General features: G+C 36.7%; 1 protein-coding gene across 1 annotated transcript in view; it reads right to left on the bottom strand.

Moving 5' to 3' along the window:
* SNTG1 (syntrophin gamma 1) overlaps positions 1-13885 on the bottom strand; it is a 703456-nt gene that overhangs the window by 437737 nt on the left and 251834 nt on the right. Inside the window, exon 2 of the mRNA XM_081816797.1 lies at positions 7063-7137. The gene's annotated coding sequence lies outside the window, so the exon portion shown is untranslated. The remainder of the gene's footprint in view (positions 1-7062; positions 7138-13885) is intronic.

Raw genomic sequence — 13885 nt, 5'->3', positions numbered from 1 at the left:
TGAGGGGCTGGAGGGGGAGAGCGGAGGAGGAAAACAAGGGGGAGGAGAGGCAAGAAGGGGAAGGGAAAGAAGAAGAAATCTCATTTGGTTTCTCCCATAGCTACTTAGTCTTCCCTTCATAGAACTTCCAACTAATTATAACTACCTTTTTTTTTCTGTTTGAGATACATAGATTTATTATTTTTTAATTTCTATTTTTAAGTTTTTATTTACATTCCAGCTAGTTAACATACAGTGTAATATTAGTTTCGGCTATACGATTTAGTAATTCAACACTTGCATACAACAACCACTGCTCATCACAAGTGCCCTCCTTAATCTTATTTAACCCATCCCCCAACACACCTTCCCTCTGGTAACCATCAGTTTGCTCTCTAACATTAAGAGTCTGTTTCTCATGGAACACCACATCAAAAACTAATGATGTACTGTATGGTGACTAACATAACATTAAAAAAAAGAGTCTGTTTCTTGGTTTGCCTCCACTTCACTTTTTATTTTCCCTTTATTCATTTGTTCAAATTACACATTTGAGTGAAATCACATGGTATTTCTCTCTCTCTGACTTATTTCCTTTAGCATAATACTCTCCAGCTCCAACCATGTCATTGCAAATGGCAAGATTTCATTCTTTTTTATGGCTGAGTATATCCTATTATATGTATATATGTATACCATTTCTTCTTCAACCATTTGTCAGTAGATGGACACTTGTGGTGTTTCCATACTTTGGCTATTATAGATAATGCTGCTATAAACATTGGAGTGCCTGTATCCCTTTGAATTAGTATTTTTGTATTCTTTGGGTAAATACCTGATAGTGCAATTGCTGGGTCATAGGGTAGTTCTATTTTTAACTTTTTGACGAACCTCCATACTATTTTCCAGAGTGGCTGCACCAGCTTGCATTCCCAACAACAGTGTAGGAGGGTTCCCCTTTCTCCACATCCTCACCAACACCTATTGTTTTTTGTGCTGTTGATTTTAGCCACTCTGACATGTGTGAGGAAATATCTCATTGTAGTTTTGATTTGTATTTCCCTGATGATCAGTGATGTTGAACATCTTTTCATGTGTCTGTTGGCCACCTGTATGTCTTCTTTGGTAAAATGTCTATTCTTCTGCCTATTTTTCATTTGGATTATTTGGTTTTTTGAGTGTTGAGTTTTATAAGTTCTTTATATATTTTGGATACTAACCCTTTATCAGGTATGTCATTCGCAAATATCTTCTCCCATTCCATAGGTTGCCTTTTACTTTTGTTGACTGCTTCCTTCACTGTGCAGAACCTTTTTAATTTAATGAGTTCCCAATGGTTTATTTTTGCTTTTCTTTCCCTTGCCTCAGGAGGCATACCTAGAAAGAAGTTGCTACGGCCAATGTCAAAGAGGTTACTGCCTGTGTTCTCCTCTAGGATTTTCAGGGTTACAAGTCTCACATTTAGGTCTTTAATTCATTTTGAATTTATAACTACTTTATTTTTGTTATTAATTCTTTAATGTCTATGTCCCCCACCAAATATCATTCATGGCGTATATCTGCTTGATATTGTGTTAACAAACTTTCTTGTTTTGGAAAATAAAAATGTCTCTACTTACTATAAGAGTATATTTTAAAGTATGTTAATGCCTTGGTTCCTAATTTTAAAAAAGGTACTATAAAAGTTAAATATTTTTAAAAAAACAAAATTTTAAAACTCACAATATCATTTGCTGGCAAGGGTGTGGAGCAACAGGAGCTCTCCATTGCTGGCAGGAATGCAAAATGGTAAGAGTTTTATAGGTTTTTACAAGATTATCTATATTCTTACCATATGATACAGCAGTTGCATTATTAGATATTCAGCCAACTGATTCAAGAACATATTAAACCTTCACAGGAAGATTTATAGAGGCTTTCTTCATAATTTCCTTCGGTAGGTAAGTGAATATACAAACTGTGGTACCTCTATGGAATGGCATATTATTCAGATAAAAAGAAAGTACCAAAGAAGCCACACAAAAAAATATAATGACTCTTAAATGCATATTGTTAAGTGAAAGAAGCCAAGCTGAAAAGGCTACACACTGTATGATTCCTGTTACATTACATTTGGGAAAAGGCAAAACTATAGTGATGATTCAAAATGAAACAAAAAGCGGTTTCCAGGAGTTTAGAAGGAAAGGAGGAGGGCTAAAAAGGCCAAGCACAGGGAATATTGTTGCGTGCTGAAACTCCTCTGCATGATATTCTAATAGGTACATGACACTATATTTTTGAAAAAAACCTATAGAACTTCAGCACACAAAGAGTGAAACTTAATGCAAATCAAATCAAATGTGGGGCTCCTCTGTGTGCAGGGCCCTCTCTGAGTGCATACTTCTCCCTCCCACAAAGTCATCCCTGATCCTGTTTCATTGATCAAAGTTTGCTTAGTGAACCTGTAATCCCTTGTACTTCTGCTTGGCACAACCAGTATCTCTGAGCAGAGTCTAGGAAACCAGAGACTCCATGGGTCCAGCTGGGTTGAATCAGGCCCTCTAACTGCTACAGCTCTGCCTCTGTGGGAAAAAAGAGAGGCTATGCTAAAGACAGGTGCTTATGTGCAGCATCAGGAGAGACTGTCAGGGATGGCAGGAAATAAGGTACTGACTGCAACAGAGGTTTTATATGCATGGGAATGGTATGAGTGATCCCCAGGAATATTCCAGCCTAAAAGCAATGAAAGCAGCTAAAGTTGGAAAACTGGGCAGGACTGAGAGGATGTGGACAGTGTATCAACTAGGTCCATTCTCCCAAGCGGGCAATGTATCCCTCCATCATTTTAGTTGCCATACTCCAAGATTTCTCCAATTTGGCTCTGTAGCTTTGATACAATGTCCAACATTTAAAGTGATAATATTTATGATATTTCTTTAGAACTTTTTGTTGTTTCCTTTATCACCAAAGGTATCTGACAGTAACCTAAGGATTTTGTGAATCTTCTTCACAGCCAGACACAGATACATGAATATACTTTGAGCCCTGAGAGGCTGCCAATAGTCTTCATCCAGCCAGAATTATCCAATCTTCTCTTCATTGAATTTTCCAGAATAGAGGGAGACAGAATGGAATTATCAAGATTAAAGCAACCTACATTAATCTGTCCATGATGGAAAACAATACCAAGAGCTACCAGAAATCTACACATACTGAGTAGGAAATAGAAAGGAGAGTAATCAGAGTAATCAGTATTATATATATATATAATCAGAGGAATATATATATATATGTATATAATGTAGCCAGTCTTTTTTCAACTATGAGAGAATGTCTACAACACATAGAATTCAGAGGCACCTGGGTGGCTCAGTCGGTTAAGTGACCAACTCTTGATTTTGGCTCAGGTCATGATCTCAGGGTCATAAGATTGAACTCTGCAGTGGGTTTTGTGCTCAACAGGGAGTCTGCTTGAGGTTTTCTCTCTCTCTCTCTCTCTCCCACGTCCCTCCCCCCACTTGTGCACACTCTCTCTCTAAAATGAATAAATAAAATGCACAGAATGCAGCTCCAAAAATATTTTTATCAACCTATTAATTTTTTTTGAAATATTTATTGGTGATGGGTATTAAAGAAGGCACGTATTGAATGGAACACTGAGTGTTATATGCAAACAATGAATCATGGAACACTACATCAAAAACTAATGATGTATGTATGGTGATTAACATAACATAATAAAATAAAATAAAATAAAAAAATATAAAAAATTTATTTATTGGGACCTTATTCACATTGGCATGACGGTAGATCCTGGGGTCACAAAGAGAAACAGAAAATAAGCAAAAACCAAAACAAGTCAGCAGGGAACAGCATTGCTCTTTGCACCATGACCAGGAGCTACACCTCCCACAGGCAACTTCTTCAGTCAAATTGCTGTAAACAAGGTAGATGGGGAGTGGGACTCAGTCAGAAAACATTAAGAAAGTTGCTTAGAATATAAAGCCAGTTTTGTGCTCAAGGCTAAGCTTCTTCACGTTTGATAATTGTGTTCCTTTACTCAGGACAGACACAGAGCCAACAAAACCAAAAATACAGATGTTTTACCATTGAAGCCAATGACTAAAATCACAAACATGCCTGAAAGGACTGGGAATTTGAATAACAATCCTAGTGGCAAATGGGCCTATAGAAGTTGCACCCCAGTCGCAGATGCAGTGTGTAACAAAAAGGAACAGACCACAGGAAGACCAATCAAAGTACAATGTCAGATGCCTCAAACATCCTCAAACCAGGGAGAAGCAGTAATAGAAAAAAATTCTACACATTCAAATATTAAGTATTTATATTAGAGTAATCTTGTTCTGACAATAAGAAAAAGCCCAGGAAAATTCCTTTAGCCAAGTAGAGAGGGCAGCCAGCAGAAATTAGGGACAGGTGAGCAGGCTGGGACAGCTGCTCACCCAGTGGACATCCAGTTTGCTTTTGCTCATGGGCTATTTTCCATTCAAACATGAAGCCAGTTTAGCTTTAAATGTGGACAAATATAAGCATGAATAAAACATTGGAGGCACAAGTAAAATTCTACAGGTCAGGTCAGAAACTGTAAGGAATTCAGTACAGTATATGCTGAGACATGTAGTTTTGAAATATTTCATATGTACAAAGTATCAGAAAATATGCAATGTGGGTAGGCTATGTGTTATTAGACCATGTTTAGTATTTCTCTTCTTTATTCAACCTGTCTCAAAACAGTATCAGTTCAGGGGCACCTGGGTGGCTCAGTCGGTTGGGCATCTGCCTTCAGCTCAGGTCACGATCCCAGGGTCCTGGGATCAAGGTCTCAAGTCCTGCTGTCTGCTCAATGGGGAATGTGCTTCTCCCTCTGCCTGCCACTCCCCCCAGCTCGTGGTCGCTCCACCCCCTTTCTCTCAAATAAATAAATAAAATCTTCCAAAAAAAAGCATTATCAATTCAGACATGTTGCTTATCAATAAGGTGTGTTAAACTAAAACAAACAAACGTAGGAGGCAAAGATCTATACCTAAGATGAAGAGAAATGTTTGAAATGCATCTAGAGATATTTTTTTAAATAAAGTATTAACTATTCGTTGTGAGGTAATAGCCACCCTCAAATGAATTTCCATTATTCTCCTTGTGACTGCCTTTCTCCCTGTTTTCATTTATAGGTACCTCTCTTGGGCTTCCAACAACATGTATAGGGTATGATACTTCGAAATCATGTAGAGGGAGCTTTGCACAATGGTGAAGTGAACACATACAGGGCAACACCTGACACTGGGAAACCTAAGTAGGTAATAAATGATCTCTTTCGCACAGCAGTCACTTTTCCATCTCTGGCTAGCACAACATAATCCTGGCAATTCCCACTTTTATGTTTCGCTGTCTGTCTCTGTTTGAGTTAATGCTTCCACATGGGCTTCAAAGGAAAGAACTGAGAAGCAAAAGAATCACAGGCTTCCAGGAAATATTAATGTCTGTCAGATCTGTAGGGTTTTGGGGAATGAGGAATGGATTCAGAGGTAAGGAAAAGCAGAGGTAAAGAAACCAAGTAGTTCTGGAACACCCACTCCTGTTTCAATATATATATATTTTTTTACCCCTCTCTTTTATCTTTTGGGCTTTTCTCTGATATTTTATTTGGAGAAAAGGTCTAACTATGAAAACAGTCTAGTGATAAAAAATCATTTGAAAACCTTGGATATAATTTTCTGATGCACTGGGATGTGTTCCTTTTGATTCCTTGGAAAATGTGTTTTAGAATTTTCTAGGTTTATTCAAATGATGAGAATGATTTGTGTTTTAACTGAGGCCAAAAACTACATGCATTCAGGTGGTTAGGGATCAGGATTCAGTGAGGAAGGAAGAATGAATCTATTAGCAATCTGTCTCTATCTGAGTTCTATTGTGATTAATATGGCATTATGTGGGTTCCATTCTAAATATTTATTATTAAATAATTTAGAATATTGAGTAACCAGAACAACTTCAGATCTAGTTGTTTATTATCTTAAGTGACTCTGAACTTTGCCATACTCCTCGAGAACACAGTCTGGGAAATCCGCTAATAGGCCATCTGTGTGGATGCATTTAGTCCCAGAACTCTATGATTTTCATAAAACACAGATATATACTCAAGAATTCCTGACATTTTAATACTGCATTTAAATATAATTTAATACAACAATATGTACACAACACACTTTTAAGTGTTAATGTTCCTTTAAACATAAAAGATGACAATGAGTTTCATTAGTCTCACTAAAACCATAATATAAGTCCTTGCATGAGAGGAAATAAGAACTCAAAAATACTGTGAAAATTTATTAGGAAAATAGATTTAGTAACTTCAATCCTAGACTTTAGTGACCAGATTCTGCTTTTCCTAGTAAATAGAGTATGAGTCCTTCCAAAAGTAATATTTGTCCTAGAGCCAAAGTCAAAGACTTCTACTCATTTTGCACCTGCTTTGCCTCTACTGATTCATGAGCTCCCTTTCTGAAGGCATATTCGATTTACTTTACTAATTTTCATTACCCGTTCTCAACCTTGTTCTGAATAAACAACAGAGACTGTGATCATTCCCTAGGCTCTAATGTTGTGAAGCATTTTAGAACACTTAGCCAAGACCCCCCCTTGTACGGGCACATATTTACCCTTTCTCTGGGATTTACCCTTTCTCTGGGCCGGCAGAGCTCACAAAAGTGTGTGACACCAGTTCCCACCTTGATCAGGAGTCATGGACCCCTCACCTAATCACGTAAGCTTCAGAAACTTTATATTGCTCTTTCCTCTGAATGATGCTCATTAAAGGAACAATATGAATTTAATACAGTTGTTTAAATAAATATGGTGGAAAGCTATGTCCAAATGAAGTCTAACTATTGAACATTAACATGTGTTCGGAGTGTTGCCCCCCACCCCACACCAGGAAATTAAAAAAAATTTCTTATATTGTTCTAGAGGAAAGAGGCTTCATAAAGCTTAATATTGAAGAAAACAACTTATAATAGAAATGTAGAAAAATGAATATTTTTTTCATTAATTTACCCACAATGACTTTTTGAAAAGTAATGGTCTTACCTGAATTTAGGTAGAGCAATGTTTTCCTTTTTCAGAGGTCACTTCTCTGGCAATCTTAACATTCTGGAGAATAGTCTAGATGCAGAAAGCAAAATTAAAAGTCCTATGAGCATTCAAAATAGAGGCAATAAAATCTATACACTGAAATTTATTCACTTTATCCATAAGGAAGACATGCATCCCATTTATGTTTATATCATATACATTTTTAACACATTTCTTTGTGAATTTCTAGGAGTAACTCAAAACCTTGTGAATCACCAAGGGGAAAAATAACATCATGAGTATTTCCCAAATGGCTAATATCATAAGATTGAGTTCTGCAGAACACATTTTGGGGAAATTGACTTATAAAAAAAGTACAAAAGCCTATTTGGTAATCTGCCCAAAATAGTATCTGTCAGTAGTCAGCATTTAGATATAAGCTGCCAATACCACAGCCTTTAGAATTAGACTCCAAGTTTAAATTATTGATATCATTTAAAAGCACTCCTTGTGACGAACAGTCTTTGATTTGATGCCATTATTTTTAATGAGACATAGCTATTAACTCACTTTTATACTGAGGAGAGGGGGTTAGCCTCTATACATCAAAGCCTGTTAACAGATTGCTAATTCCAAAGGCTAGAATGATGTTTCTGCCTTTGCCACTTCATTTTTAATGATCCCATTTATGTTATTTGTCCTCCCATGAACTCAATCGTAGTTTTCAAAATGCTCTAACACTTTATTAAAATGATAAGCAAGTGAAATGTTGTATTTAATAGAACAGTGGTTATCAGGAGAAGTTCCAGATGCATACAGCTGGCTGCAGAGAAATTACTTGCATAGCTCATCAAAGATATATATATGATTCAACAGATACAGCCAATTCAGATCTATACAGAGGCCTATGATTAATAATATATGACTTTTTAATAAGATCCACAGAGAAATCTGAACCTTAGCCATGTTGAGAACCCTAAAGTAGAATATAAGCTTCTGGACTATGGTAGGAATAATTCTGGACTGGCTCCTAGATTCCCACACCCTGGTATATACACTGTATGATCCTTTCCCCTCTGATGTCTTGATTGTGGGTTGAGCTTGTGACTATGATGTATTTCACTTCTGTGATGGGTTTCCATTAGATGACAAACACAAAGGGATTTTGCAAAATCAGTTAATTTTGAGTCAACTAATTTGAGGGAGATTATCCTAAGGTAGCCGGATTTGGCCAAGGGAGGGGAGGTCTTACAAAGGGTCAGAGATTCAAACTGGGAAAGATTCTCCTCCTTTGAAGAATTAAGCTGCCTTGTTGGGGAAGACCATATACCTAAGACCTTCAGAAGGCTGCTAGTAGGAGCTCAGAGCAGTCACTGGCTGATGCAACATAAAAATAGGGAAATCAGTCCCACAAACACAAAAAACTGGATTCTGTCAATGACTTATATGGATTTGGAAAAAGACCCTGAGCTCAGGGTCAGAACATAGCCCAGCTGACACATGACTGCAGCCTTGGGAAACCCTGCCTGTGATGAGGGTTATTTTTTAATTCATAAATTTGATGATTCAGAATTATGTATTCAGTGAGAATAATATCAATTGCAGTACAATTCTCAATATTGTATCTCAAGGTACATAAAATTTAAGCTTTTGTTGTTTATTTAGTTGTTTTCCATGAACTAATTATTTAAGCTGATCCCATTTTCTGCATTTCTTTTTTCCTGTAGATGTATTCCATGGGCTTTATTTCAGAAATAATAAATATACAGCAAACCTCTCCAATTAAAAACAAATAAATGAAACATGTCCTTGTTCCACAGGTCCCTATTGAGGTGTAAGAGTAGGAACACTGCTTAGGGAACAATGTGCTGTTATCACTCTGGCAGCTCCACACCTGATTCCTGTGGTTATGGAGGGGAACCGGTATCGCCTTAAGCAACAATTCTTACATCCCCAGGGGCAAGCAGTAGCAAGTACAAGTGAAAAAGGAAAAGGAAACCCGATGGCTAAATGTCTCAGTTTATGTCTTTACTTCACATACCAGCTTCAATTCCACAACCACCCGTTGATGTTTACTTTTAAACAGTAGTTGGTGTCACCACAAAGACTTCATAATGTAACACCATGAGTGAAACAAAGAAGCCAAATAAAAATTAAAAACCAAACAAAAAAAAAAAAACCCGAATTTGCTAATGCTTTTAAGTCAATACCTAAAGAAGGTAAGTAGAATAATTTATTGCTGAAGAAAATCCAAGAAGGGAAGGATTCAAAGTTTCTGCCAACTGGGAAATACAAGGCAAAAAAAGAAATTCTAGGGACCTGGTTACCACGTCTTTCCTCAGGTTCTAAGTTCACTGACTGGTCTGCCTTTCTATCTCTGCCTTTCCAGGTCATAATATGCATGTTTTATATATAGTGTCTAGGATCTTAAACTGTACTTGTGTAAGAAATGGGCAAAACTTATGCTACTCCAGTTTCTTTAGAACCAGAAATCCAACTCTATTTTTTGATTTAGGAATTGAATAGAAAATTTTTAAATGAAAAATTTAAGAGAATACTCATGACTTTACAAACACATTCCTGACTTCAGTTATTCAAGGTATGTCATTTAATACAGATATATTCATATTGCTTGTATGCCCTATGCTGGGTTTTCATAAATTGTTATTCACCGAAAACACTGTACCACAAATACCATTGAAGAAAACAAATTCAGGCATAAGTGTTGAAAAGTTAAAGAAAGAAAATTAAATAAATGAAATCTAAAGTATTTTGGAACATTATTCATCCATATAGACATTTTAAACAATCATTACTTAATAAGGCACAGCATTATCCAAATCCTACTTGGGTTTCAACATAGGGTTTCTTCATAGACTTGTAAGACAAAGCATCATTATTCAACTGGAAAGTAAATTTTGATGTGTTTTCAACACAACTTTTTTTTCCGTTTTATGAACAATAAGAATTTCACAAGTCAGAGCTTTCAAAATGGAATGTTTGTCACTATTTGGAAAATTCTATCAGCTTTGATGTTACGAAAAGAAAAAAAGAAAACAAAACAAAACAAAAAAATCAAGCTCTGTTGCAACTGATCTCAGCAGAACTGCAGTAAGCTTTCTTCTTGCCCAAACTCACTCAAGCACTCTATTATAGTTAACAAAAGACATTCTGTGTCCTCCAAACATGAGTCTTTTGTTACAAAATAAAGTATGTTGCAGTAGAATGACAACCTCAAATTAAACTTGTCAAGGGCAGTTAAAAGCATGCATACTGCAGTGTGTTATAACCACAGGGGTCAGGATTTACCTTCATGTTGCAGGCTAGTAACAAGCATTCCACACTACAGGGGGTAGGAATATTATTAATGACATTTTAGGGTTTTGCTTCAAGAATGCCAAAATAATTATTAATTAATTATTTTCATAATATTTACAGAAACATAATAAGTGACACAGTGATGTTTTCTTGGCTTGCATTTCAAAATACATTTTATAAGATTACTGTGCCAAGGCAATGAGCTGATTTATCAGTCAGCTTAGGATAATAGAGACAAGGAAAAATCACATCTTTCAAAACCATGACAGAAATTGTAAAAAGGGTCATAATTCTTAACTCTTCCCTGTACTCAGACCTTTTGCAATTGGCCCACAGCATCTCCCAGTAAGAATGTTTAGTTCCTTACCGCTTAAATCTATGCTGGGCTTGATGAGTAGTTTCCACAAAATGAAAAATATGTTAGTACTGGAACCAGGGCTCAAAAAGCTTTGCATATTTCCACTTTCTCTCAGAACTTTTCCAGTGGAAATAACAAGCCCAGAAGAGCCTGCTGAATGATGAGAGCTCACACAGAGGAGAGACTAATTGTCCCATCTGAGGCCCTGGATGTTTGAGAAGTCACCAAAAGTGCTTATCTGACTCACAGTCAACCACAGAAACATGCAAGAGCCAAGACTAGAGATTTTTAGCTGACTCATAGTCACATAAGCAATAATAACTACTTATTTTTTCGAGTTGCTAAAATTTTGGATAGTTTGTTATGTACCAAACACTAAGGAATATAACCACAGAAATGAAAAAAAATTATGCATGCAATTGTACATTTAACAGATACTTTCATGAATCTCATATTTCTCTCATTTACATTGAATTGCTTAAGCAATAATTATATATACATTTTCTTATTATATTCAGAGAAAATCCTTTGTAGACTTCTTTTTTTTTTTTTAATGTTTTATTTATTTATTCATGAGAGTCAGAGAGAGAGAGAGAGAGAGGCAGAGGCAGAGGGAGAAGCAGGCTCCCCGCCTAGCAGGGAGCCTGATGCGGGACTCGATCCCAGGACCCCGGGATCATGACCTGAGCCGAAGGCAGACGCTTAACCATCTGAGCCACCCAGGCGCCCTATCCTTTGTAGACTTCTACAATGGCATTAGTCTGTGAATTATTGGGTGTCTTTCTGTCTTTTGTTTCTATCACTGTCCTGACAAAATAAACCCGTATACAATTATTGCAAAAAATCAGAAGTCATAGTCAATGTCCTTCACTGCAGCCACAGAAATCCATCTCTTATCCCCTGGAATTAATGCAGCAATTTGGAAAACAGTTTGCTAGTCCCTCAAAGTGTGAAATGAATGTATAAGAGACATCTGCTATTTCATGTGTTAACAGAGTCTCACAAAGGGAGCATTGTTTAAGTATTTGAAATAAAATGTTACATGAAGAAAATTTAAGCATCTGAAAATGATATGTGTTATAATACAATATTTATAAAGGTAAAACAGAAGAAAATTAAATGCCATATTGCTTAACCATACATACTTTTAAAAAAAGCAAGGGGAAGGAGAGGATTCTGGGAAGATGGCAGAATAGGAAGCACAGGGAATCTGTTTTTCCTCACCTGAACAACAATTGCACTGGCAGGATATGTTTAATGTAATTTTGGAGTTCTGGACTCTATTTGAAGGCCTGAAACTTCCAGGGGGAAAGCTTGGACAATAAATCATAGTTAATTTTAGCTCTTAGTACAGTAGCTGCTGTACATGTTCCATTCCCAGCCCGATGTCAGGCAGCTGTGCACATGTTCCTAGAGCAGCCTGCACACAGCTTTCGGGAGCCAGAGTGAGCACACAATGACCCTGTCCTCCAAGTATTGGGGATCTGTGTTCTGATCACTGATTGCTGCTTCTGATCACAGAGGTGCAGACAAAGAGATGGGAGGCCATTGCTGCTGCACCTCCCCCCAATATGGTAAGTCCCCTCCCCCCCCCCGCAGAAGTGACTTCTAAGGCGATTAAGTGCTCTTTACCACCACCTTAATTTTCTCTTTTTCTCCTTTGGGAGTCAGATTTTAAAGGCCAGGACATGTACATGCAAGTATATATTCAGTGACAGTTATAAAGCAGCTGTGTATGTCCAGTAAAAGAGCATAGAGTCAGAAAAAGCCTAAGAAGAACTTAAGTTGACATCTGAGACCAATACTTGGCACAGCAACCACCTATAAAAGTTAAACTAAAAAAAAAAAAAAAAAAAAAACTAAGCAAAGATTATTTTAAAAATAGAAAACTCAGGAAAGGACAATATGATTTCTAGTGTTATATTATTAGACACAAATGTCCGGTTTTACAACATGCACACACACACACACACACAAACACAAAGCACACAAAAAAACTGGAAAGTATGGCCCATTCAACGAGAAAAAAAAATCAACTGAAACTGTTTCTGAAAAATAACCTACTGGCATATCTACTAGATAAAGACTTTAAAATAACTGATTTGGAGATGGTCAAAGAACTAAAGAAGAATATAAAGTCAGGAAGTTTATGTATAAACAAAATGAAAATATTAATAAAGAGAAAGCCTAAAAAGAAACAAAAAAAAATCTGGAAGTGAAAAGTATAATAAATTCAAAGGCAGGTTTGAACAGGCAAAAAAAAAGAATCAGCAATCTTATAGCTAAGGCAATGGAAATTATTGAGTCTGAGGTGCAGAAAGAAAAAAAAGGTTGAAGAAAAGTAAACAGAGCCTAGGGGGCTTATGGGACATCACCTAGAAAACAAACATGCATGCAGTGGAAGTTTCAAAAGGCAAAGACAGAGAGAAAGGAGCAAAGAGAACATTTGAAGAAATAATTGCTGAACTATCTTAAGTTTAATGAACATTAACACACCCATCTAAAAAGCTCAATGGGGCGCCTGGGTGGCTCAGTTGGTTGAGCGACCGCCTTCAGCTCAGGTCATGATCCTGGAGTCCCGGGATCGAGTCCCGCATCGGGCTCCCTGCTCGGCGGGGAGTCTGCTTCTCCCTCTCCCGCTCCCCCCTCTTGTGCTCTTTCTCTCTCTCACTCTCTCTCTCAAATAAATAAATAAAATCTTAAAAAAAAAAAAAAAAAAGCTCAAGGAACTCCAAACAAAATGAACTCAAAGAGACACACACAAAGGCACATTTTGGTCAAATTATTAAAAGCCAAAGACAGAGAGAAAATCTTGAAGGTAGCAAGAAAAAATTGACACATAATATACAATTGATTCTCAATGAGATTATCAGCAGATTCCTCATCAGAAATTTTGAAAGCCAGAAAGCAGTAGGTAATATACTCAAAGTACTAACTAGAAAAACAAACAAAAAACAAAACAAAACAAAAAAGCTATCAACCAAGATCCCTATATCTGGCAAAACTGCCCTTCAACAGTGTGGGGGAAATTAAAACATTCTTCTAAAAAAAAAGCTAAGGAACTATGGAAAGAGCCAAGATGTCCATCGACAGATGAATGGATAAAAAAGATGTGGTGTATATATGCAATGGAATATTATGCAGCCATCAAAAGGAATGAAA

This window comes from Leptonychotes weddellii, chromosome 4 (genome assembly GCF_054177405.1).
Source record: "Leptonychotes weddellii isolate Sample4059 chromosome 4, ASM5417740v2, whole genome shotgun sequence".
Taxonomy (NCBI): Eukaryota; Metazoa; Chordata; class Mammalia; order Carnivora; family Phocidae; genus Leptonychotes; species Leptonychotes weddellii.
The sequence above is the reverse complement of the archived record's forward strand: the minus strand, read 5'-3'. Positions and strand labels throughout refer to the sequence as shown.